The sequence below is a fragment of the Lepidochelys kempii genome, chromosome 1, assembly GCF_965140265.1.
Source record: "Lepidochelys kempii isolate rLepKem1 chromosome 1, rLepKem1.hap2, whole genome shotgun sequence".
NCBI lineage: Eukaryota > Metazoa > Chordata > Testudines > Cheloniidae > Lepidochelys > Lepidochelys kempii.
The window spans coordinates 211,366,692-211,391,115 of NC_133256.1; the positions used below are offsets into that span (position 1 = coordinate 211,366,692).

The 24,424-nt window shown below is 42.4% G+C and overlaps 1 long non-coding RNA gene across 1 annotated transcript; it reads right to left on the minus strand.

The window, feature by feature from the left end:
- Window positions 1–2,896: 2,896 nt before the first annotated feature.
- Window positions 2,897–23,580, minus strand: LOC140905693 (uncharacterized). The gene is made up of 3 exons (XR_012156937.1): window positions 23,460–23,580; window positions 16,648–16,746; window positions 2,897–3,031 (listed from the first exon to the last, which is right to left on the minus strand). It is a non-coding gene; the product is annotated as an uncharacterized lncRNA (long non-coding RNA).
- Window positions 23,581–24,424: the final 844 nt, after the last annotated feature.

Consider the following 24,424-nt stretch of genomic DNA (forward strand, 5'->3'; position numbering starts at 1 on the left):
CTCCGCCCCCTGCCCCGTGTCGACGACGCAGGTGTCCTGGAAACTGACTTTACGTCCAAGGAAGTGTTGGCCAGACTCTCAAAAACAAAAAACACAGCTCCTGGGAAAGACGGCATCCCCTACAGCCTCCTGAAAAAGCGAGATCCCGGCTGCCTGGTCCTCGCCACGCTCTTCAATCAGTGCAAGCGACTCTGCCGGACTCCCAGCTCCTGGAAGAAGGCCATGACGGTACTGGTGTACAAGAAGGGTGAGCGGGATGACCCCAGCAACTGGAGGCCCATCTTCCTCTGCTCCACGATGTACAAGCTCTATGCCAGCTGCCTGGCGTCTAGGATATCGTAGTGGTCGGTGAGCGGGGGAGCCATCAGCTCCACCCAGAAAGGCTTCATGTCCTGCGAGGGCTGCTATGAACACAACTTTGTCCTCCAAACCATCATCGAAATGGCCAGAAGGGGGCGGAGGCAGTGCGTGGTAGAGTGGCTCGACCTGGCCAATGCCTTTGGGTCCATGCCCCACCACCACATCTTTGCCACGCTCCAGGAGTTTGGGGTGCCAGAGAACTTCCTCCGTGTGATCTGAGAGGTGTACAAGGGATGCAGCACCACCATTCGCTCAGTCGAAGGGAAGACTGCCAAGATCCCAATCTGGAGCAGAGTTAAGCAGGGCTGTCCCCTCAGCCCCATCATCTTTAACCTCATTGTGGAGCCGTTGCTGCGAGTGATCTCCAATGATGCAGATGGCTTCAACCTCCATGGTGAGAGGGTGAGCGTCCTCGCTTACGTGGATGACCTGGTCCTGACCGCGGATGACCCAGAGAACCTCCAACGTATGCTAGATGCCACCAGTCGAACTGCCGATTGGATGGGGCTCCGCTTCAATGCAAAGAAGTGTGCATCTCTCCACATCGACAGCAGCAAAAGGGACTCTGTGCACTCGACAGAGTTCCAGATCCAGGGCGAGCCTGTCATCCCCCTGGCAGAGGGGCAGGCCTACCAGCACCTCGGCACGCCAACGGGTTTCCGTGTCCGGCAGACACCTGAGGATACCATCCAAAAGATCTTGCAGGATGCCGCCAAGATCGACGCCTCCCTGCTAGCACCGTGGCAGAAGATAAATGCCCTGAACACCTTCCTGATCCCCCGCATGTCGTTTGTCCTAAGGGGATCCGCCGTGGCGAAGGTACCCCTCAACAAGGCAGACAAGATCATCCGGCAGCTGGTGAAGAAGTGGCTGTTCCTTCCCCAGAGAGCCAGCAATGACCTGGTCTATATCGCCCACAGGCATGGCGGTGCCAATGTCCCCGCATGGGTGACCTGTGTGACATGGCAGCGATCACCCACGCCTTCTGCCTGCTGACGTGTCCCGACGCCATGGAAAGGAACATCGCAGCAAACGCCCTCCATGACACAACAAAGAAGCGGATCGGCAGAGCCCCCTCCAACCAAGATACCGCCAGCTTCCTGAGCGGTTTCCTGGATGGCGAATTCAGACGGGACGGGCGCAACATCGCTTCACTGTGATCCCGCGCTCGCAAAGCCACGCGTCGCCTGGGGAAGCGCATCAGCTGCCGCTGGGAGTGGTGCGAGGAGCGCCAGGAGCTGGGAGTCCTGGTGCCACAGATCAGGTCTGAGGGCAACACCATCGACACCCCAAGTGCCAGGGGCATGCTGGAGAGGACCCTGAAGGCAGCCATCCACTCACTGTACATGGAAACCCTGAAGCGTAAACCGGACCAGGGTAAAGCCTTCGAACTGACCAGCAAGTGGGACACCAGCAACCACTTCCTCGCTGGGGGCGGCTTCACCCGTTTCGCCGACTGGCGGTTCATCCACCGTGCCCGGCTCAACTGCATCCTGCTCAACGGAGCCGTCCACCACGGGAACCGAGACAAGCGTTGCAGGAAGTGTGGCTACTCCAACGAGACCCTGCCCCACGTCCTGTGCAGCTGCAAGCCCCACTCCAGAGCCTGGCAGCTGCGCCACAATGCCATCCAGAACCGCCTAGTGAAAGCCATCGCACCGCGCCTGGGGGCGATCGCCGTGAATGGCGCCATCCCCGGTACTGACAGCCAGTTGTGACCCGACGTGGTAGTCACCGACGAGGCCCAGAAAAAGATCATTCTCCTCGACATCACGGTCTCCTTCGAGAACAGGACCCCGGCCTTCCGAGAAGCCTGGGCTCGTAAGCTGGAAAAATACGCCCCTCTGGCCGAAACCCTGAGAGCGAAGGGCTACGAGGTGCAGATGGATGCCCTGATCGTTGGAGCCTTGGGCGCTTGGGACCCCTGCAACGAGTGTGTGCTGCGGACCTGTGGGATCGGTCGACGCTACGCACGGCTCATGCGGCGCCTCATGGTCTCGGACACCATCCGATGGTCCAGGGACATCTACATCGAACACATCACCGGCCACCGACAGTACCAGACAGTGTGAGCTGGTACGACATCGTGCATCCACTATGGGAAAGGGACTGAGAGGCTTTTTCCACTGGACCATATGAACTGGAACCATAAACTCACTGAACATTAAATCCCACCAAATGAGGGTAGATCCATCTCTATCATCGTATCCGCTTATACTCCACACCTGAACAAAGCCATTATATGAACAACATACCCCCATATCTCAATGTCTGTATTTTGACCGGTTAAACTTTTACCCCCAATCGGGGAGATTGCAGATCATGTATTCCTTACGCCACCAGCTCCTAAACTGAATTTCGCACCCCTTGATAATCTGTACCTTATTCCCTGATAACCAGAAACTTCTATGCCTAAACTCTGTACCGTTTTCTTTTTATTTCAACATTATCTTAATAAAATTATTAAATCCTTGCCTCTCAGAGGCCAAGAAGCAGAAACATACAGTTTCTCCTTGTCAAGGATTTTTATTCCCATTCCGCCCCTTCTCTGGGCTGCCAGCTCAGCTGATGGGAGGAATTCACTTCTCTTCATGAGGCAGGGGAGAGAAAGCAATCAGCAAAGTCTTTTGTCCTCTTTGATGTTCCACAAGCTGGTGTTGATGGGCCTTATCTGTGGGGTAGAACATAACCCCTTTTACTGTAGGCTAGCATTCCACACTAATTACTGTCTTTTTTCCCTCTGGTGATTTATATAGTTAGAGCCTTACAATGCAAATGCTCAAATATTACCTTACAATATGGGTGTGATGTTTTGTACCTTGTAGGAACACACTACACCCCCATGTTAATGCTTATAATATGACTGTGTGGTATCTAAAAGAAAGTGTGTCATGTCAGATGTATTCAGAAGGCTCATGATGTACTTAGCATTATTGTTGTAGTAATCGTTCTTATAGTAATGTTATAGGTTGTAATTTCATGTATATAGTTATGAGGCTGAAAATGAGTCCTCGTGGCTTAAAGTAAGCCTGGTTGAAAACTCCCCAAGAGCAGAGGGGCAGTTCACACCTCGTCAGGGCTTGTATGGGACAAACCCAGCCCAGCCTCACAGGAACAAAGGACACTGGCCTAGGCATCAACAAAGGATATATTGGACTCTCCAGTGAGTCACCCCATTTCGTTTGATCAGTTCGGGAATGGGATGAGGTAATGCTTACCTGACTCTGAGCAGTGGCGGATTAATGATTTTGCCGCCCCTAGGCCCTGAAATAATTGCCGCCCCCCCAGCAGCTCCCTGCCCCCCCGCACCAGCTCACCTCTGCTCTGACTCGACCTCCACCGCTTCTCCTGAGTGCACTGCCAGGCTCTGCTTCTCCCTGCTCTCTGCCAGTGCTTGTGCACGAAACAGGTTCGCAAAGGAGGCGGGAAGTGGGGGGAATGCAGTGCGCTCAGGAGTGGAGGCCAGACCAGGGCGGGGATTTGGGGAAGGGGACCAATAGGGGCAAGGAAGGGCACGAGTTGGGGCGGGGCCAGGCCGGGAGCAGAGGGCGCGAACTGACGCCAGGGGAAGCAGCCTCTGGCTGCTATTATAAATTTGCCGCCCCTGCAATTTTGCCACCCTAGGCCTTGGCCTTGTCAGCCTAGGCGTTAATACCCCACTGACTCTGGGGGGGCAAAGCCAAGAAGGAAGAAAGAACATGATAAAAGGGGGAGACATTTGCCAGGCTCTTCCAATCTCTTCCACATCCATCTACAGACATCACCACCAAGTGACTGAAGAGTTGATCAAGGGGAGAGCCTGGCTGAAGGGCAACCAGCCAGCCTGTGGTGAGAAGCATCTAAGTTTGTAAGGGCACTGAAAGTGTTCAGATCAGCTTAGAATGAGTTTTGCTTTTATTTCATTTGACCAAATTTGGCTTGTTATGTTTTGACTTATAATCACTTAAAATCTATCTTTGTAGTTAATAAATCTGTTTGTTTATTCTACCTGAAGCAGTGCCTTTGGTTTGAAGCATGTCAGAGACTCCCCTGGGGATAACAAGCCTGGTTCATATCAATTTCTTTGTTAAATTGACAAACTCATATAAGCTTGCAGCATCCAGCGGGCATAACTGGACACTGCAAGACGGAGGTTCGTAGGGTTGTGTCTGGAACCAGAGCTATTGGCTAGTGTCTTTCAGTTGCACAATCCAAGGAGCAACTTACATGCTAGAGGCTGTGCGTGAACAGCCCAGGAGTGGGGGTTCTCACAGCAGAGCAGGGCAGGGTAAGGCTGGCTCCCAGAGTTAAGGATTGGAGTGACCTAGAAGATCACTGGTCCAGATAACACCAGAAGGGAATGTCACACCCAGCTCACAACACGGCCACACCCCTCCCCCCCACCAATGCAGCACTCATCATAGATCCTCCAGATTTTTGGGGTTTTTTGTTTGTCTGGAGCAAATTTCTAGACCTCATGGTTGCAAATAAAAACTTGAAAACATGAGCCCAAAACTAAAAAAAAGAATAACACACACACAAAATCACCATAACACCAGAGGGAATGTCACAATGGGATACAAATGTTATAAATGAGATTAATGCATGCAGCAATTTACAAGCATTCAATAAAGTCTAAACACTAAGCACATTTTTATAACTCTAAGAACCATTTTAATAATACTAACAGGTGAACCAGACAAGGTATGTGTTGGCACTGCTGGACCCTAGGCATAACTAGCAGTATGAACCAAATGCTGTGAACCAGAGGAGGCCTGGCCTTGGCAGAACAGTAACACGCTTGGTGTCAGCTAACCAAGTAAGCACATTGCTAACCAGAGAGGATGGTACAAAAACACACACATATCTCAGGTCACTACATAAACACATTCCTAAGAGATGGTACAAGAACACACTGACACCTTGTAAAGATAAGGATGGAATGACAGGATAGTGGATAATGAGGATGTTTTGTTTGAACTAGCAGGTGGCAACTAACAGCATCTGGAGTATAATATGTAACTTGGTTGTATCAACGTATAAAATGAAAAATCATAGGAGGGGCAACTTTGTACTAGTTTGGGGATGGCTGATTGAAGTGGTACCTTGTCGCAGGCATGCATGTGTTAGTGTACCTGTAGCTTCCAGGACTGTGCTTTGTCAACAAAAAACCTGGTCAAGTGCCTTCACCACTGAACTGTGGTATTTCTTATGAATAACATCAAGATCTGTCTGCTAGTGCAGCAGACATTAGCGTTCCAAGAACAGCAGCACTCTCCGCATTAACAACCCTGAAGCATCAATAAAATGGCACAGCACTAACCCTATGTAACTGTCAATATCCAAGTGTGACATGGGGACCTAGACATAAGCTGGCACCTGGTTTGCCAATGTCACACAGAGCACAGAGGGAATTATGGGAAGATATAGTTCTCCAAGGAGCCCTGCTCATAGGAGAGAATTGGGGCCTGAACTACAATTCCCATCAGGCAATGCAAAGATATGGAAATACAATTTCAAGTTTGGTTGAACTGATTGAAAATGCAATGTTTCAAGTCATTTCAAAAAATAAAATATTCTGATTGAGTCTAAATAAGTTGAAATGAAACGTTTCATTTGTCTACTTTCACAATGGGAAAATAACAGTTTTCAGCAAAAATGAAAATTTTCCTGAGAAAAATTTTCTTTTTCAGAAATTCATTTTCCATCAGAAAATCATTCCAATGGAAAATTCATGACCTTGCATGCACTCAAACAAAGTGTGCCCCTTCCTTCAACATGCCAAAAGTAAAATTAATTAAATGATTTATATTACATTATCACGCCCCCCCCCACCGCAATAAACTCCCAATAAATAAGCACAAAATGGAAGAACAGAATATCTTTGGCCTGTGATGCACATCTGCTGTGCTCAGTATTTAGAGTCTAAGGTCTGGCAGCAGAGGTCTTCCACTGCTGAAAGGTAGAAGCCAGTAGTTGTAGTAATCCCAAAAGTGAAGCATTCCAGTCCTCACCGAATACCTCACCTTTGCTTTTATAAATATTCCGAAGGTGCAGCAGATGCCTATGAGCTCTTCAACATTGTTCACCAGTCATTGTAAGTGAGTAACTTTCCTCTGCCTAGCACTGCCACATGCTTCTCTTTGGTCTTGCTGTTGTTTTGGTTGGTTTTGTGGGTTTTTCCCCCTCTAATTTCCGAATTTTAGTGCCTGTGGGCACATGCGTGTTTGTGGGAGTATGTAAGACAGTGTGGTCTCCTCTCATAATTTTATAATGAGGCTCAGAATATTTAATGATTATCTTGAAGCCCCAGCTCCTGGAGTCACGTGATTACATGAGAATCTCAGGTTTGATTTTTGGGGGTGTTTGTTTGTCTGGAGTAAATTTCTAGCCCTCATGATTGCAAATAAAAACTTGAAAACATGAGCCCAAAACTAAAAAAAAGTATTCTTTTTAAATCTGAAAACTTTTAACCCAATCTCATGCTATTGGGGATTTGACTCATGACTTTTCAATGCTTGAAGTTGGTTTAATGCATGAACACTCATTAACTTTTTTCAACCTCTAATTTTCTGCCTATAAACATTTAATTTAATTTTTTGTCATTCCTTTATGCCTCGGTGTATGTACAAGTCAAAATATTAGCCAACATTACAAAGTAGACAATTAAAAATCATAACCCATGGACTCTCCTCACCCATCAGCCTATCAAAATTATTAATACTATTACCAGTATTTCCAATCCAAAATGCTCAAAAACCAATGACATTTTAATAATAATCCATTTTAGTGTTCTTTTCTTTGCCTTCTGGCTTTAGAATATTTAGGTTTCTCAGTTTCAAGCTTATTTTTTGCAACTCTGAGAGCTAGAAACTTTTTATTTTAAATGAAAGCTGAACTTCTGGTAGATTCACAAGGCTTCAAGCACTGACGATTTAAGAAAAAGCTCAGATTTTGCTAAACCCACACTAAAGCCCTGAAAAATAGCAATCTGCATTTCCTTTACCCAACATACACACATTATAAATCCTACATCCCTCCTGGAAAGTATGGTGGACTTGATAGGCCTGGTAGAGAGTTGAAGTTTGTGTCACACTGTTGGACAAAAGGGAAAGAAAACTCAGGACACATGGATCCTTCACCACAAATGTACAACTAGTAACTCTGAGAAACTCCTGGGGAAGATGTTGTTCCAGAAGATGTGATGGTGCCTGGCTAGAAAAATGTCTCTTTGACTGTAGTGCCATTCTGCTTTGACTAGTCTGAGAAGAAATTAGATCCTGGGTACTTCTCTGCTAGAACACGGCCTTTGTCCTTTTTACAGAGAGAAAAAAATACTGAGGGATAGGTTGTTGTTGTTGTTTGTTGTTTGTTTGGGGGTTTTTTTTCTTTCCATTTGTTGATCCAGCAAGGCTCAGCTATGTTCTGAAGGATGCAAATCAGGGCTGGATTCTATTACTGACTTTCATTACCATGGACACACACTAAGAGCCATGCAACTGACTAAAAACAAATTAATGCTTCATCTAATAATTGCAATTGTAGAAGTAAACCTGACTAAACTGCTCACAGTGGATAATTTACTCAGCACATTTAGCCTCTCCTACTCTTTGCAAATAATCTATATATAGAGTTCCATCTTGCTGAATCTGTTCATTCACATTAAGACTATGTCTAATATTTTGAATGTAACCTAGTCACGATTTTGTGACCAAGGGATTGTTTGCAAATAATTCAGTGTAGCTACTGTTTTGACTATTAGTTGCTAATAATTTACTACTCAATCTGTTTCAGAGTAGCAGCCGTGTTAGTCTGTATCTGCAAAAAGAAAAGGAGTACTTGTGGCACCTTAGAGACTAACAAATGTATTTGAGCATAAGCTTTTGTGAGCTACAGCTCACTTCATCGGATGCATGCAGTGGAAAATACAGGGGGGAGATTTTATATAAACACAGAACATGAAATAATGGGTGTTACCATACACACTGTAACAAGAGTGATCAGGTAAGTTGAGCTATAACCAGCAGAAGAGGAAAAAAAACCCACCTTTTGTAGTGATAATCAAGGTGGGCTATTTCCAGCAGTTGACAAGAACATGTGAGGAACAGTGGTGGTGGGGGTCAATAAACATGGGGAAATAGTTTTACTTTGTGTAATGACACATCCACTCCCAGTCTTTATTCAAGCCTAATGTAATGGTGTCCTGTTTGCAAATTAATTCCAATTCAGCAGTCTCTTGTTGGAGTCTGTTTTTGAAATTTTTTTGTTGAAGAATTGTGACTTTTAGGTCTGTAATCGAGTGACCAGAGAGATTGAAGTGTTCTCCGACTGGTTTTTGAATGTTATAATTCTTGACGTCTGATTTGTGTCCATTTATTCTTTTATGTAGAGACTGTCTGGTTTGGCCAACGTACATGGCAGGGGGCATTGCTGGCACATGATGGCATAGATCACATTGGTAGATGTGCAGGTGAACGAGCCTCTGATAGTGTGGCGGATGTGATTAGGCCCTATGATGGTGTCCCCTGAATAGATATGTGGACAATCCATTGGTGATCTTCCAGAAAACACAGTCCTGGCCTCTATGGATGTAGAAGCCCTCTACACCAACATTCCACACAAAGATGGACTACAAGCTGTCAGGAACAGTATCCCCGATAATGTCACAGCAAACCTGGTGGCTGACCTTTGTGACTTTGTCCTCACCCATAACTATTTCACATTTGGGGACAATGTATACCTTCAAATCAGCGGCACTGCTATGGGTACCCGCGTGGCCCCACAGTATGCCAACATTTTTATGGCTGACTTAGAACAACGCTTCCTTAGCTCTTATCCCCTAACACCCCTAGTCTATTTGTGCTACATTGATGACATCTGCATCATCTGGACCATTGGAAAAGAAGCCCTTGAGGAATTCCAGCAGGATTTCAACAATTTCCATCCCACCATCATAGAATCATAGAACCATAGACTATCAGGGTTAGAAGGGACCTCAGGAGGTCATCTAGTCCAACCCCCTGCTCAAAGCAGGACCAATCCCCAATTAAATCATCCCAGCCAGGGCTTTGTCAAGCCTGACCTTAAAAATTTCTAAGGAAGGAGATTCCACCACCTCCCTAGGTAATGCATTCCAGTGTTTCACCACCCTCCTAGTGAAAAAGGTTTTCCTAATATCCAACCTAAATCTCTCCCACTGCAACTTGAGACCATTACTCCTTGTCCTGTCATCCGCTACCACTGAGAATAGTCTAGATCCATCCTCTTTGGAACCCTCTTTCAGGTAGTTGAAAGCAGCTATCAAATCTCCCCTCATTCTTCTCTCCTGTAGACTAAACAATCCCAGTTCCCTCAGCCTCTCCTCATAAGTCATGTGTTCCAGTCCCCTAATCATTTTTGTTGCCCTCCGCTGGACTCTTCCCAATTTTTCCACATCCATCTTGTTGTGTGGGACCCAAAACTGGACACAGTACTCCAGATGAGGCTTCACCAATGTCGAATAGAGGGGAACGATCACGTCCCTCAATCTGCTGGCAATGCCCCTACTTATACATCCCAAAATGCCATTGGCTTTCTTGGCTTCAAGGGCACACTGTTGACTCATATCCAGCTTCTCATCCACTGTAACCCGTAGGTCCTTTTCTGCAGAGCTGCTGCCGAGCCATTCGGTCCCTAGTCTGTAGCAGTGCATTGGATTCTTCAGTCCTAAGTGCAGGACTCTGCACTTGTCCTTGTTGAACCTCATCAGATTTCTTTTGGCCCAATCCTCCAATTTGTCTAGGTCCCTCTGTATCCTATCCCTACCCTCCAGCGTATCTACCACTCCTCCCAGTTTAGTGTCGTCTGCAAACTTGCTGAGGGTGCAATCCACACCATCCTCCAGATGGTATCCTTTAAGATCATTAATAAAGATATTGAACAAAACCGGCCCCAGGACTGACCCTTGGGGCACTCCGCTTGATACTGGCTGCCAAGTAGACATGGAGCCATTGATCACTACCCATTGAGCCTGACAATCTAGCCAATTTTCTACCCACCTTATAGTGCATTCATCCAGCCCATACTTCTTTAACTTGCTGACAAGAATACTGTGGGAGACAGTGTCAAAAGCTTTGCTAAAGTCAAGGAACACCACGTCCACCTGCTTTCCCTTCATCCACAGAACCAGTTATCTCATCATAAAAGGCAATTAGATTAGTCAGGCATGACTTGCCCTTGGTGAATCCATGCTGACTGTTCCTGATCACTTTCCTCTCCTCTAGTGCTTCAGAATTGATTCCTTGAGGACCTGCTCCATCATTTTTCCAGGGACTGAGGTGAGGCTGACTGGCCTGTAGTTCCCAGGATCCTCCTTCTTCCCTTTTTTAAAGATGAGCACTAAATTAGTGTTATACCAATAAAATAAAAACCAGCAGGATCTTATTAAAGGGAAAAAGGAAAATACCACATTTATTGTGAATACAGAAAGAATCAGAGTAAGCAGTTAGTTATAGCTATAACATTCCATTCAATCTCATATTTATTCACACACATTCGTTCATACACACACACACACACACACACACACACAGGTTCTGCAAGGTTGTTATCATAGTTACCAGCCTTAGAGTTGCTCATGCCAAGCCACTGGCCAGGTGGCCTGGACATGAGGAGGGAACAGGGCCTTGTCAGATGCTCATCTGATGCTCCTGGAAGTTGGTTTGCAGAATCAGACCCCAAAGTTCTCACTTTCTAGAGTCCATTTTTATAGGAATTTCTTCCTATGCCAGTCTATGGCAATTGCTACATCATGTTGTTGCTGAATCAATCAGCAGATGGCACATTCCTGACGGCTCCGTGCTGCCAGATGTTATCTTGTTCTTTGGTTCTCCCATTCTTGAGGCTGTTGGGTGGATTCCAGTCTGCCCTCAGGGAGTCCTCTGGTTATTTCCACTTGACGCCTTCTTCAGCCGATGGACACTGGATTCTTAGGCTGGCACCTACCTGATCATTCAGTTATTATCCACAGCAAGCATCCATCCACATACATCCTCTATCTCTATTTTAATCACAATTGTTAACAAAGCGAGATGAATACAACAAAAGGGCGGGGAGTCTCTGGGTGCTGTTTCTGTTGTTACAGAGTATTACTTTGAGTCTCTCTCTGTGTGAGTAGTTGTTATTACAAAGAAATGCTTTGAGAACAGACTCTGTCTTAGAATGTATTAACACAATTAGCAGCTTGCAAGTTTCACACATAGAGGGAGAGAAACAGTGCCAAAAACCAAGAGACCTCTTAATTAGTAATACCCTGGAATTTAAACTATGGAGAATCAAACTCATTTGTGATTTTAAGACAGAACTTCTTTAATATGATCCAACATTAGCCTTTTTCCAGTCGTCCAGGACTTCCCCCGATCGCAATGAGTTTTCAAAGATAATGGCCAATGGCTCTGCAATCACATCTGCCAACTCCTTTAGCACTCTCGGATGCAACGCATCCGGCCCCATGGACTTGTGCTCATCCAGCTTTTCTAAATAGTCCTGAACCACTTCTTTCTCCACAGAGGGCTGGTCACCTCCTCCCCATGCTGTGCTGCCCAGTGCAGTAGTCTGGGAGCTGACCTTGTTCGTGAAGACAGAGGCAAAAAAGGCATTGAGTACATTAGTTTTTTCCATATCCTCTGTCACTAGGTTGCCTCCCTCATTCAGTAAGGGGCCCACACTTTCCTTGACTTTCTTCTTGTTGCCAACATACCTGAAGAAACCCTTCTTGTTACTCTTAACAAGAACCTCAGCCTAGACCAGTCCACACAAGTGGTCCATTTCCTGGACACTACTGTGATAATAATAGATGGTCACATAAACACCACCCTATACCAGAACCTACTGACCGCTATACTTACCTACATGCCTCTAGCTTCCATCCAGGACATACCACACGATCCATTGTCTACAGCCAAGCTCTAAGATACAACCGCATTTGCTCCAACCCCTCAGACAGACACAAACACCTAGAAGATCTCTATCAAGCATTCTTACAACTACAATACCCACCTGCTGAAATGAAAACTTAGATTGACAGATCCAGAAGAGTACCCAGAAGTCACCTACTAAAGGACAGGCCCAACAAAGAAAATAACAGAACGCCACTAGCCGTCACCTTCAGCCCCAAACTAAAACCTCTCCAGCGCATCATCAAAGATTTACAACCTATCTTGAAAAATTATCCCTCACTCTCACAGATCTTGGGAGACAGACCAGCCCTCACTTACAGACAGCCCCCCCCAACCTGAAGCAGATACTCACCAGCAACCACACACCACACAACAAGAACACTAACCCAGGAACCTATCCTTGCAACAAAGCCTGATGCCAACTCTGTCCACATATTTATTCAAGTGACACCATCATAGGACCTAATCACATTAGCCACGCCATCAGGGGCTCGTTCACATGCACATCTACCAATGTGACCTCCTGAGGTCCCTTCCAACCCTGATATTCTATGATCATGTGCCAGCAATGCCCCTCTGCCATGTACATTGGCCAAACCGGACGGTCTCTATGCAAAAGAATAAATGGACATAAATATGACATCAGGAATCATAACATTCAAAAACCGGTAGGAGAACACTTCAACCTCTCTGGCCACTCAGTAAAAGATTTAAGGGTGGCAATTTTGCAACAGAAAAGCTTCAAAAACAGACTCCAAGGAGGAACTGCTGAGCTTGAATTAATATGCAAACTAGATACCATTAACTTGGGTTTGAATAGAGACTGGGAGTGGCTGGGTCATTACCGATGAAGTGAGCTGTAGCTCACGAAAGCTTAGGCTCAAAGAAATTTGTTAGTCTCTAAGGTGCCACAAGTACCCCTTTTCTTTTTACATATTGAATCTATTTCCTTAAGTTAAGTATCCTCACACCTTCTTGTCAACTGTTTAAATGGGCCATCTTGATTATCACTACAAAAGTTTTTTTCTCCTGCTGCTAACAGCTTATAGATCCATAGATATTTAGGTCAGAAGGGACCATTGTGATCATCTAGTCTGACCTCCTGCACAACGCAGGCCCCAGAATTTCACTCACCACTCCTGCAAAAAACCTCACACCTATATCTGTGCTATTGAAGTCCTCAAATCGTAGTTTAAAGACTTCAAGGAGCGGAGAATACTCCAGCAAGTGACTCGTGCCCCATGCTACAGTGGAAGACGAAAAACGTCCAGGGCCTCTTCCAATCTGCCCTGGAAGAAAATTCCTTCCCGACTCCAAATATGGCGATCAGCTAAACCCTGAGCATATGGGCAAGATTTATCAGCCAGATACTACAGAAAATTCTTTCCTGGGTAACTCAGATCCCACCCCATCTAACATCCCATCACAGGCCATTGGGCCTATTTACCATGTATATTTAATTACCAAAACCATGTTATCCCATCATACCATCTCCTTCATAAACTTATCAAGTTTAATCTTAAAGCCAGATAGATCTTTTGCCCCTACTGCTTCCCTTGGAAGGCTATTCCAAAACTTCACTCCTCTGATGGTTAGAAACCTTTGTCTAATTTCTAGTCTAAATTTCCTGGTGGCCAGTTTATATCCATTTGTTCTTGTGTCCACATTGGTACTGAGCTTAAATAATTCCTCTTCCTCTCCGCTATTTATCCCTTTGATATATTTATAGAGAGCAATCATATCTCCCCTCAACCTTCTTTTAGTTAGGTTAAACAAGCCAAGCTCCTTGAGTCTCCTTTCATAAGACAAGTTTTCCATTCCTTGGATCATCCTAGTAGCCCTTCTCTGTACCTGTTCCAGTTTGAATTCATCCTTCTTAAACATGGGAGACCAGAACTGCACACAGTATTCCAGGTGAGGTCTCACCAGTGCCTTGTATAACGGTACTAAAACCTCCTTATCCCTACTGGAAATACCTCTCCTGATGCATTCCAAGACCGCATTAGCTTTTTTCACGGCCATATCATATTGGCGGCTCATAGTCATCCTATGATCAACCAATACTCCAAGGTCCTTTTCCTCCTCCGTTACTTCTAATTGATGTAACTTAACTAATTAATCTTAACTAATCATCTTAACTAATTAGCCTCTCACAGTTTGTATGGTAACTTCCAACTTATCTGTATTTATATATATCTGTCTCTTACTATATGCATCCGATGAAGTGGGCTGTAGCCCACAAAAGCTTATGCTCTAATAAATTTGTTAGTCTCTAAGGTGCCACAAGTACTTCTGTTCTAGTTGTCTAAAAAACACCGTTTGTGTAAAAGAAGTGTTATCTCCCCCTCCCTTCTTTCCCAGCTCACAAGTGAGCCCTGAGTCATGGCCCCTTCCTCCCTCCCCTGAGAGCTGCTCATGGCCCCTTCTTCCCTCTCCTGGGAACTGCTGATTAAGGAAATTTGTAGTAACAAATTATTGCATAGAAATGTATTTTCAAGGTAAAAATGCCTGTAAAACATGTGTAATGTTGTAAACAATAGAGAGGGGTGGATATACTAATTGTTTGGTTGTTTCTATTACTTAATAATGGGTTTTGGGGTGTTGTACCGGATGTAGGTGTTTGCATACTAACTTCAATAAAAAGAGTGTTCTGTAACTAATCCAGTGCTTACTTGACAATTGGGTCAAGGGGAACAAGTATTGCAATAAAGAAGCCTGTACTCAAATCCGCCTCTGGGTCAACCTGCTCTTTCTTCTAATAAGATCATTCTGAATTTTAGTCCTATCTTCCAAAGCACTTGAAACCCCTTCCAGCTTGGTATCATCCGCAAACTTTATAAGTGTACTCTGTATGCCATTATCGAAATCATTGATGAAGATATTGAACAGAACTGGAGCCAGAACTGATCCCTGCAGGACCCCACTTGTTATGCCCTTCCAGCATGACTGTGAACCACTCATAACTACTCTCTGGGAATGATTTTCCAACCAGTTGTTTTTCTGTTGTTTTTCTTCAGGGTGTCAGAGATGATTATCAGGAGTTCTTACATGTTAATTAAAGGCTCAAGTGTTTTGAACCTAGAACAATGTCATCTTTCCTTCCCAATGCTCATTAAACGTTGGAGTTAAACAGATGTTAACAAAAACAAATTAAAATTTGAAAGAGTCTAAGTATCCCTTCCTCTTTCAGATGCTCATCTTTTTGGGTAGTGTTTCCTGTGATTCTTCACTAGTTCTTCACTAACAACAGCGTGTTTAAGGGTAGAGAAAACACAATGAAAAAAATCAAGTAGGAAAAAAATCTTATTTTTTAAAACAACAAACAAAAAAAACCTGTCTAGGCCTTATTGACACACCATACTGATGTAAAAAAAAGGGCACAAGACAAATTTTGTATTTCCTCTGCGAGACACCTTTAGCACAACCAATTTGCAAGGAGGCCACATCGTATCGGGATTTGCCATGATGTTGATGATGATTATTTAAGGTAATAATACATAATAATAACAAAAAGAGTATAATTTTGAATCTAATTGAGAGTTAATTCAAGTCTCTAAAAATAATGTGAGGGGTCATGTTTTATAATCCCAGGAAAGGAGAGAAATTGGCTTCTAGGTGGGATTGGGGTCTAGTATTAGGCACAAGGATTGATGTAATTAGCAAGATTTTCAACCTGGCCTTCAATTCTGTGTCTGCAGATTCCAGCTGCAAATATTTAACTGGTTTATTTCTTCTTCCTTCTCCCTAAATGCATTCACAGTAGCAACCAACTTTTCAAATTAAACAAATCACAAATCCCAATTTGTTGTCTTTACTCCTCCATCATCCTACCAGCATTAAATATCATCCCTCTTAAATTATTACACTTTGCTTAACTCTGCCATTACTGGACTCCCTGTGGCCTTGTTTAGATCAGAATTTAAAGGTGTGATGTTGAAAACAACTCCCAAACCCAAGCAGGCCTATAGCCACTCAAATAGAAGTGAGGTTTGGGGAGTTATGGGAGGCAAGGAAACATTCAAGGGAAGATAGTGCTTCTTTCTCAGAGCATTTTGAAATGCTTGCCCTTTACATCCAAAACGTCATGACCAAAATCAGTATGTGCTGCATTTACTTCTTTGTGGCTCATGATTGGTCTCTAGGGCAGCAACAGGCCCTCAGGATTGTCACTCTCCCAATCCTGTGGCCCTCACCTCCCCTTGGGAGAGGCAGTGTCACTCTGTGTCAAAAATGGCATTATCTGTTTCCAAGTCACTGATAACTCAGAAGAAAATGATTTTGAATGCTTCTGGATCAATATCCTAACAGATAAAGCACAAGGTATAGACCACAAAATCACACTAGGGAACAGGATGACTGGCTCCTTACATACCTATTAATGATGTGTAGCTGCATGATCATCGGGGACTTCAATTTGAGTGACATATACTGGAGATCTCTTGCAGCCACTGCAAAAACGTCCTTGGAAGTCCTAGATATGATACATGACAATGTTCTAATCCAAAAGCATTGCATCCAACATGAGAAAATTCTATATTAGACCTTGTCTTGGTAGATAAAGAGGAATGGATCACAGAACTAAAAATTAATAGATTAGATACATTTATAATGTGCGAACAGAATAAAGTCCAGAACAGTAAAATGAGGGGTTTTTTTAGGTATATTAGGAACAAAAAGAATCCTAACAATGGTATTTGTCCATTACTAGATGGAAATATTAGAATTATCACTAACAATGCAGAAGTGTTCAATAAATATTTCTGTTCTCTATATGGGGGAAAAACAGATGATGTAGGTATATCATATGACAACACTCCACTAGTATGTTAAGAAGTATGTTAAACAGCAGCTACTAAAGTTAGACTGGTCCAGATACTTGCTTCCCAGAGTTTTAAAAGGGCTGATGAGGCACTCACCGAACCATTAATGTTGATTTTCAATAAGTCTTGGATCACTTCCAAAAGACTAGAAGAAAGCTAATGTTGTGCCAATATTTAAAAAGGGTAAATGGGATCACCCGGGTAATTATAGGCATGTCAGTATGACATCAATCCCAGGCTGCTACAGGACTTGATTAATAAAGAATTAAAGGAGAGTAATATAATTAAGGAAAATCAACAAGGGTTTATGGAAAATAGATCATGTCAAACTAACATGATATCTTTTTTTGATGAAATTATAAATTTGGTTGATAAAGGTAATAGTGCTAACTTAAAATACTTAGATGTCTGTAAGGCATTTGACCTGGTACTGCATGATATTTTTTATTAAACAGCTAGAACAATATAAAGTTAACATAGCATACATTAAATGGATTGGTTCCTGGCCCTATGCTATTTAACATTTTTTATCAGTGACGAGGAAGAAAACATAAAATCATCATTGCTAAAGTTTGCAAGATGACATAGAAATTGGGGGAAAGATAAATAATGGAGGGGATGGGTTACTGATACAGAGTGATCTGGGTCGCCTGGTAAGCTGACCGCAAGCAAACAATATGCATTTTAATATGGCTAAATATAAATGTACACATCTAGGAACAACTAATGTAGGCCATACTTACATGATGGGGGACTCTATCCTGGAAAACAGTGACTCTGAAAAAGATTTGTGGGAGGGAGTGGATAATCTGCTGAACATGAACTTCCAGAATGGCACTGGGACCAAAAGGGCTAATGCAATCATTGCAGGCATAAACAGGGGAATTTTGAGTAGGAGTAGAGAGATTATTTTATCTTTATATTTGGCACTCGTGCAACCACTGATGGAATGCTGTGTCCAGTTCAGGTGCTCACAATTCAAGAAGGATGTTGATAAATTGGAGAAGGTTCAGAGAAGAGCCTTATAGTGATAGACTCAAAGAGCCCAATATACCTATCTTACGAGAGAGAATGTTGTGGCGTAACTTGATTACAGTCCGTGATTATCTACATGGGGAACAAATGTTTAATAACAGGCTCTTCAGTCTAGCAGAGAAAGGTACGCTACTACTCAGTGGCTGGAAGTTGAAGCTAGACAAATTCATACTGGAAATAAGATGTAACAGTTTAATAGTAAAGGTATTTAACAATTGGAAACAGGGCTGTCGATTAATCACAGATAACTCACACGATTAACTCAAAAAAATTAATTGCGATTAAAAATTTTGATCCCAATTAATTGCACTGTTAAACGATAGTATACCAATTGAAATTTATTATATATATTTTGGATGTTTTGCTACATATTCAATATTGATTTCAATTACAATAAAGAATACAAAGTGCACAGTGCTCACTTTATATTATTATTTTTTATTACAAATAGATGCACAGTAAAAATGATAAACAAAAGAAATAGTATTTTTCAATTCACCTTATACAAGTACTGTAGTACAATCACTAGCCGGCGTTGCAAGGTATTTACGTGCCAGATATGCTAAACATTCGTATGCCCCTTCATGCTTCGGCCACCATTCCAGAGGACATGCTTCCATTCAGATGATGCTCGTTAAAAAAATAATGAATTAATTAAATTTGTGACTGAACTCCTTGAGGGAGAGTTGTATGTCCCCTGCTCTGTTTTACCTGCATTCTGCCATATATTTTATGTTATAGCATGATGATGACTCAGCACACATTCATTTTAAGTTTCAGAGTAACAGCCGTGTTAGTCTGTATTCGCAAAAAGAAAAGGAAAGAATACTTTCACAGCAGATTTGACAAAACACAAAGAAGGTACCAATGTGAGATTTCTAAAAATAGCTACGGCACTTGACCCAAGGTTTAAGAATCTGAAGTGCCGTCCAAAATCTGAGAGGGAGGAGATGTGGAGCATGCTTTCAGAAGTCTTAAAAGAGCAACACTCTGATGTGGAAACTACAGAACCTGAACCACCAAAAAAGAAAATCAACCTTCTGCTGGTGGCATCTGACTCAGATGATGAAAATGAACATGCGTCGGTCCGCTCTGCTTTGGAACATTATCGAGCAGAACCTGTCATCAGCATGGACACATGTCCTTTGGAATGCTGATTGAAGCATGAAGGGACATATGAATCTTTAGCATGTAAATATCTTGCGACGCCGGCTACAACAGTGCGATGCTAACTTTCTCACTTTCAGGTGACATTGTAAAGAAGAAACGGGCAGCATTATCTCCTGCAAATTGTAACCAAACCTGTTTTGTCTGAGCGATTGGCTGAACAAGAAGTAGGACAGAGTGAACTTGTAGGCTCTAAAGTTTTACATTCTTTTATTTTTGAATTCAGGTTTTTTTTGTACATAATTCTACATTTGTAAGTTCAACTTTCATGATAAAGAGATTGTACTACCATACTTGTATTAGGTCAATCAAAAAATACTATTTCTTTTGTTTTTTACAGTGCAAATATTTGTAATAAAAATAACTACAAAGTGAGCACTGTACACTTTGTATTCTGTGTTGTAATTGAAATCAATATATTTGAAAATGTAGAAAACATCCAAAAATATTTAAATACATGGTGTTCTATTATTAACTGTGCGATTAATTGCACAATTAATCATGATTAATTTTTTTAATTGTGCGATTACTTGCGATTAATTTATTTAATCGCTTGACAGCCATAGTTCAATTAAATCTACAATTTCTACCCTTCAAAGCACCATGTGCCCAGATGCATGGGTGAAGCCGAACACAGAATTTTGGAAGTATAAGATAATTTAAAGAGAACAATGATGATACTTGCGGATGATACTAAACTGGGAGGAGTGGTAGATACGCTGGAGGGGAGGGATGGGATACAGAAGGACCTAGACCAATTGGAAGATTGGGCCAAAAGGAATCTGATGAGGTTCAATAAGGATAAGTGCAGGGTCCTGCACTTAGGACGGAAGAACCCAATGCACCGCTACAGACTAGGGACCGAATGGCTAGGCAGCAGTTCTGCGGAAAAGGACCTAGGGGTGACAGTGGACGAGAAGCTGGATATGAGTCAGCAGTGTGCCCTTGTTGCCAAGAAGGCCAATGGCATTTTGGGATGTATAAGTAGGGGCATAGCGAGCAGATCGAGGGACGTGATCGTTCCCCTCTATTCGACATTGGTGAGGCCTCATCTGGAGTACTGTGTCCAGTTTTGGGCCCCACACTTCAAGAAGGATGTGGATAAATTGGAGAGAGTCCAGTGAAGGGCAACAAAAATGATTAGGGGACTGGAACACATGACTTATGAGGAGAGGCTGAGGGAGCTGGGATTGTTTAGCCTGCAGAAGAGAAGAATGAGGGGGGATTTGATAGCTGCTTTCAACTACCTGAAAGGGGGTTCCAAAGATGATGGCTCTAGACTGTTCTCAATGGTAGCAGATGACAGAACGAGGAGTAATGGTCTCAAGTTGCAGTGGGGGAGGTTTAGATTGGATATTAGGAAAAACTTTTTCACTAAGAGGGTGGTGAAACACTGGAATGAGTTACCTAGGGAGGTGGTAGAATCTCCTTCCTTAGAGGTTTTTAAGGTCAGGCTTGACAAAGCCCTGGCTGGGATGATTTAACTGGGAATTGGTCCTGCTTTGAGCAGGGGGTTGGACTAGATGACCTTCTGGGGTCCCTTCCAACCCTGATATTCTATGATTCTATGATTCTAACAAATGGCAGGTTATGAAGAACTGTAATGATGTCAAGACTATTAAGACCAAGCTAATTGCTCTAGAAAGCCCCTCATAACAATGTAACATCAGGATTGTGGGTGTCCCTGACAGTATAGAGAAACGTAAAAGCTTTGAATTTGTCCCTAACTTGAGAACTAAGTTGTTTGATCTGCCAGTAGATTTTTGTTTTGCCCCCTAGCTAGCTGCAGGAGATCAGCCTAGAGGACTGATTGTGAAGTTCCTGAAGTTTACTCAGGAGCTTATATTGCAGAAATCCGGGGGGGGGGGGGGGGAAGAGAACTGTTATGGGGAGAACCAGCAATTAACACAGTGCTCTTTCAAGATTATATCTGTGATGTGGTTGCAATAAGGGCAGCTTTTCCCCAAGAAAAACAATTGGCTAGGAAGATGATTACTAGAAGTATTCTATTAAATACCAGGGAGTACTCCATATTAAGAATGGTAAGAAGTATCATTCAGTTCCCCTCAGGAGGCAGAGAAATACCTCAACAATCTCCAAACTTCTCCCTCACAAGAGGAGACATCTATGGAATGATTCTTGCCCTCTGAGATCTGATATGGTGGCTCTAAATAAGTTGATAGGCACTAGTTGATATTGATATGTTAGCTGATTTTCTTTTTTCTCTCTCTTGTTGGGGTTAAAGGGTTTAAAGGAATATTATCAATTTATTTCCTGTAGCCTTAACTCATTGGAAAGGACCAACAGTAAAATCTGTAATTTGATTATTAAGTGTATGTATATAAAATCATTGCTTTATTAGATGGTTCTTCTTTATGGACTAATGTATCAAGGTTCTATTGATAATAGGTGATTATTATAGTTGTAATGTTTGGGGCCCTAGTGGCTGTGAGGATCTCCAAGTTTTACTTGATCCAGCTGTCCCCTCTGGGTGTCATGTGTTTATTTTTGGACCATTTAAACAGATTCTTCATTTGGATTGTATGGTACTAATGTGTATTTCTATCTTCACTATCTCTTCTGTTTTGTTTTCTCACTTATTAATTCCTTTTCCTGTCTCTTTCCTGTTACCCTTGTAGCCTACAGGACTAACCTGCTTGCTTGCTTGCATATATCTATATCTATATCTATATCTATATCTATATCTATATCTATATCTATATCTTTTCTTATAGTTTTAGTATTTGATGTATTGTAATAGGTTTATAAATTTATATTAAAGTAAGTTTGGCTGTAATGCAAGAGACCTACAGGCCATATCCTGTATGTTAAGCTAAGGCAAAGTTAGAATATCTATATTAAGACCTTTTACTCAGAAAGCAAAGCTGACCTATATCTTGTTACCTAAATAGATAAGTACCCACACCTATGTCTATGGCCTTTTATGCAGACCAATAGACAATGGAGAATGGCATCGGGTTTTTTTTCAGTGTTGTATCCACAGGCTTAACAAGTACACCACAAGAGACTGATGTGCGTACATACCTGTTATCAATACGCACATACATATTAGCCTATGGGGTAAACGTACCCTAACATTTTGTGGGTGAGGAATGAAATTTGGGCATAGGAGGAAAGATTTCGGCACTTTGCCCTATAAAAGAGGTGACCCACCAACTTTACTCTATCTTACTTTCATTCACTCTTTCTATTTTATTTTATTTTATTTTATTTTATTTTATTTTATCTATCTAGCATGACTACCACTATTAGTAGGCTATACTTGTTCTTAAACTTTAAGTTTCAAGGGAACTAGGCTAAACTTGGTTTCCCTAAGTTTTTATTTTTAGTTTGTTTATTAGGTTTTGATTTTAAGTTTAAGTTAGTCAAGTAAATCTAAGTTAGTTTTGATAGCTCTTAGAATGAGCTTTTTCTAAGCACTGCATCCTCACTCAAGAATTGAGAAACCTGAACTGCAAGGTCCTGTGTCTCTTACCACCAGGTTATCAAGGAAGGGTGTGAGTATATTAACCAAAGCTTTGTTGCATATAATTCTATATTGTCATATGTATCTTTTGAATAGCAGTAATGCAATTGTAACTTTGTAACGCTGGGTATTTTACCATTTACTTACTATTATTGATTTTAATAAAAAGTCTTTAAGGCTATATCTGTCTCAGTGTGAGCTTCCTGCCATACCCCCAAGGTTCCTTTGTAAATTCTGGGGAGCCTGATTTGGGACAAGAACTTTTATCTTCTGATCAAACAGATTGGTGAGCCTATAGCCCATACTAATTAATATTATTAATAATAATAGTTATTAATTAAAATGAATTAAAATAGAAATTAAATTGATAAATTAAATTAATATTATCAGTACACCCTAAATCAGGCTACACCCTTCCATACTGGGAATTTCCTTCCCACTCTTGTAGAATATGTACTGGAAAGTGACACTCTATTCCTGGATTATATAACTTTTGCTTCTCAGATATGCAAGAACTGTATGCTGCTCAGGAGAATAGGAAATTTGTCATTTATTCACAAAGCAACTGTATATTTTAGCCAATATTTTTGACCCGTGCTGGCTCCAATAATTAAATGCGCCTCCTGGAATCTCAAGGGTTTTAATAATCCTATTAAAAGAAAAAAATATACTCACTGTTCACAAAAGAAAATGCTCACATGACCATGCTCCAGGAGACACATCTGACGGAACTCAAAGCTTATAAACAGAAGAGAGATGGGCTAGGCCTCTCAGCTTCTCGTTGCTTTAATTGTAAAGTGCGGGGCATTGCTCTACCAATACATAAAAAGGTGACTGTTAATATTCTGAGTACAAGGTATGACAGGGAGGGCAGATTTACTGTCATACCTGACAGGTTTCAGAGTAACAGCCGTGTTAGTCTGTATTCGAAAAAAGAAAAGGAGTACTTGTGGCACCTTAGAGACTAACCAATTTATTTGAGCTATTACCAGCAGGACAGTGGGGTGGGAGGAGGTATTGTTTCATATTCTCTGTGTATATATAAAGTCTGCTGCAGTTTCCACGGTATGCATCCGATGAAGTGAGCTGTAGCTCACGAAAGCTCATGCTCAAATAAATTGGTTAGTCTCTAAGGTGCCACAAGTACTCCTTTTCTTTTGTCATACCTGAAACTGACAATTCTGTAATCATCTTTGCCAATTCCTGTGGGCCAGACTAGGAGGATTCCGAATTTTCTCATGATTTTTTTTTAGTATAAATGACGTGGGCCATCATCCTATTATTACACCTGAAGACTTTAACAACACTCTAGCACTAATCCTTGAGAAATCGTCTCCATCTCCAAATAAAACACTAGTACTAATACTTGGTACATACATGGATGACTTTGGTTTACAAGAGGTGTGAAGACTAGGTGATCCTGCAGCCAGAGACTATAGGGTTTTTTTCTGCAGCTCATTCAACATATGCAAGATTGGACTATTTCTTAGTGTCATAAGACTTGATCAATTCTGTCACTGATTGTGGCATTGGTACTATTGACTCCATACATAGTCTTTTAGGCCTCGAGGATATGCATCCCCAACTAAAATCTGGAGATTAAATACCTCACTGTTGTGTGATACGCCATTTGTTAACTC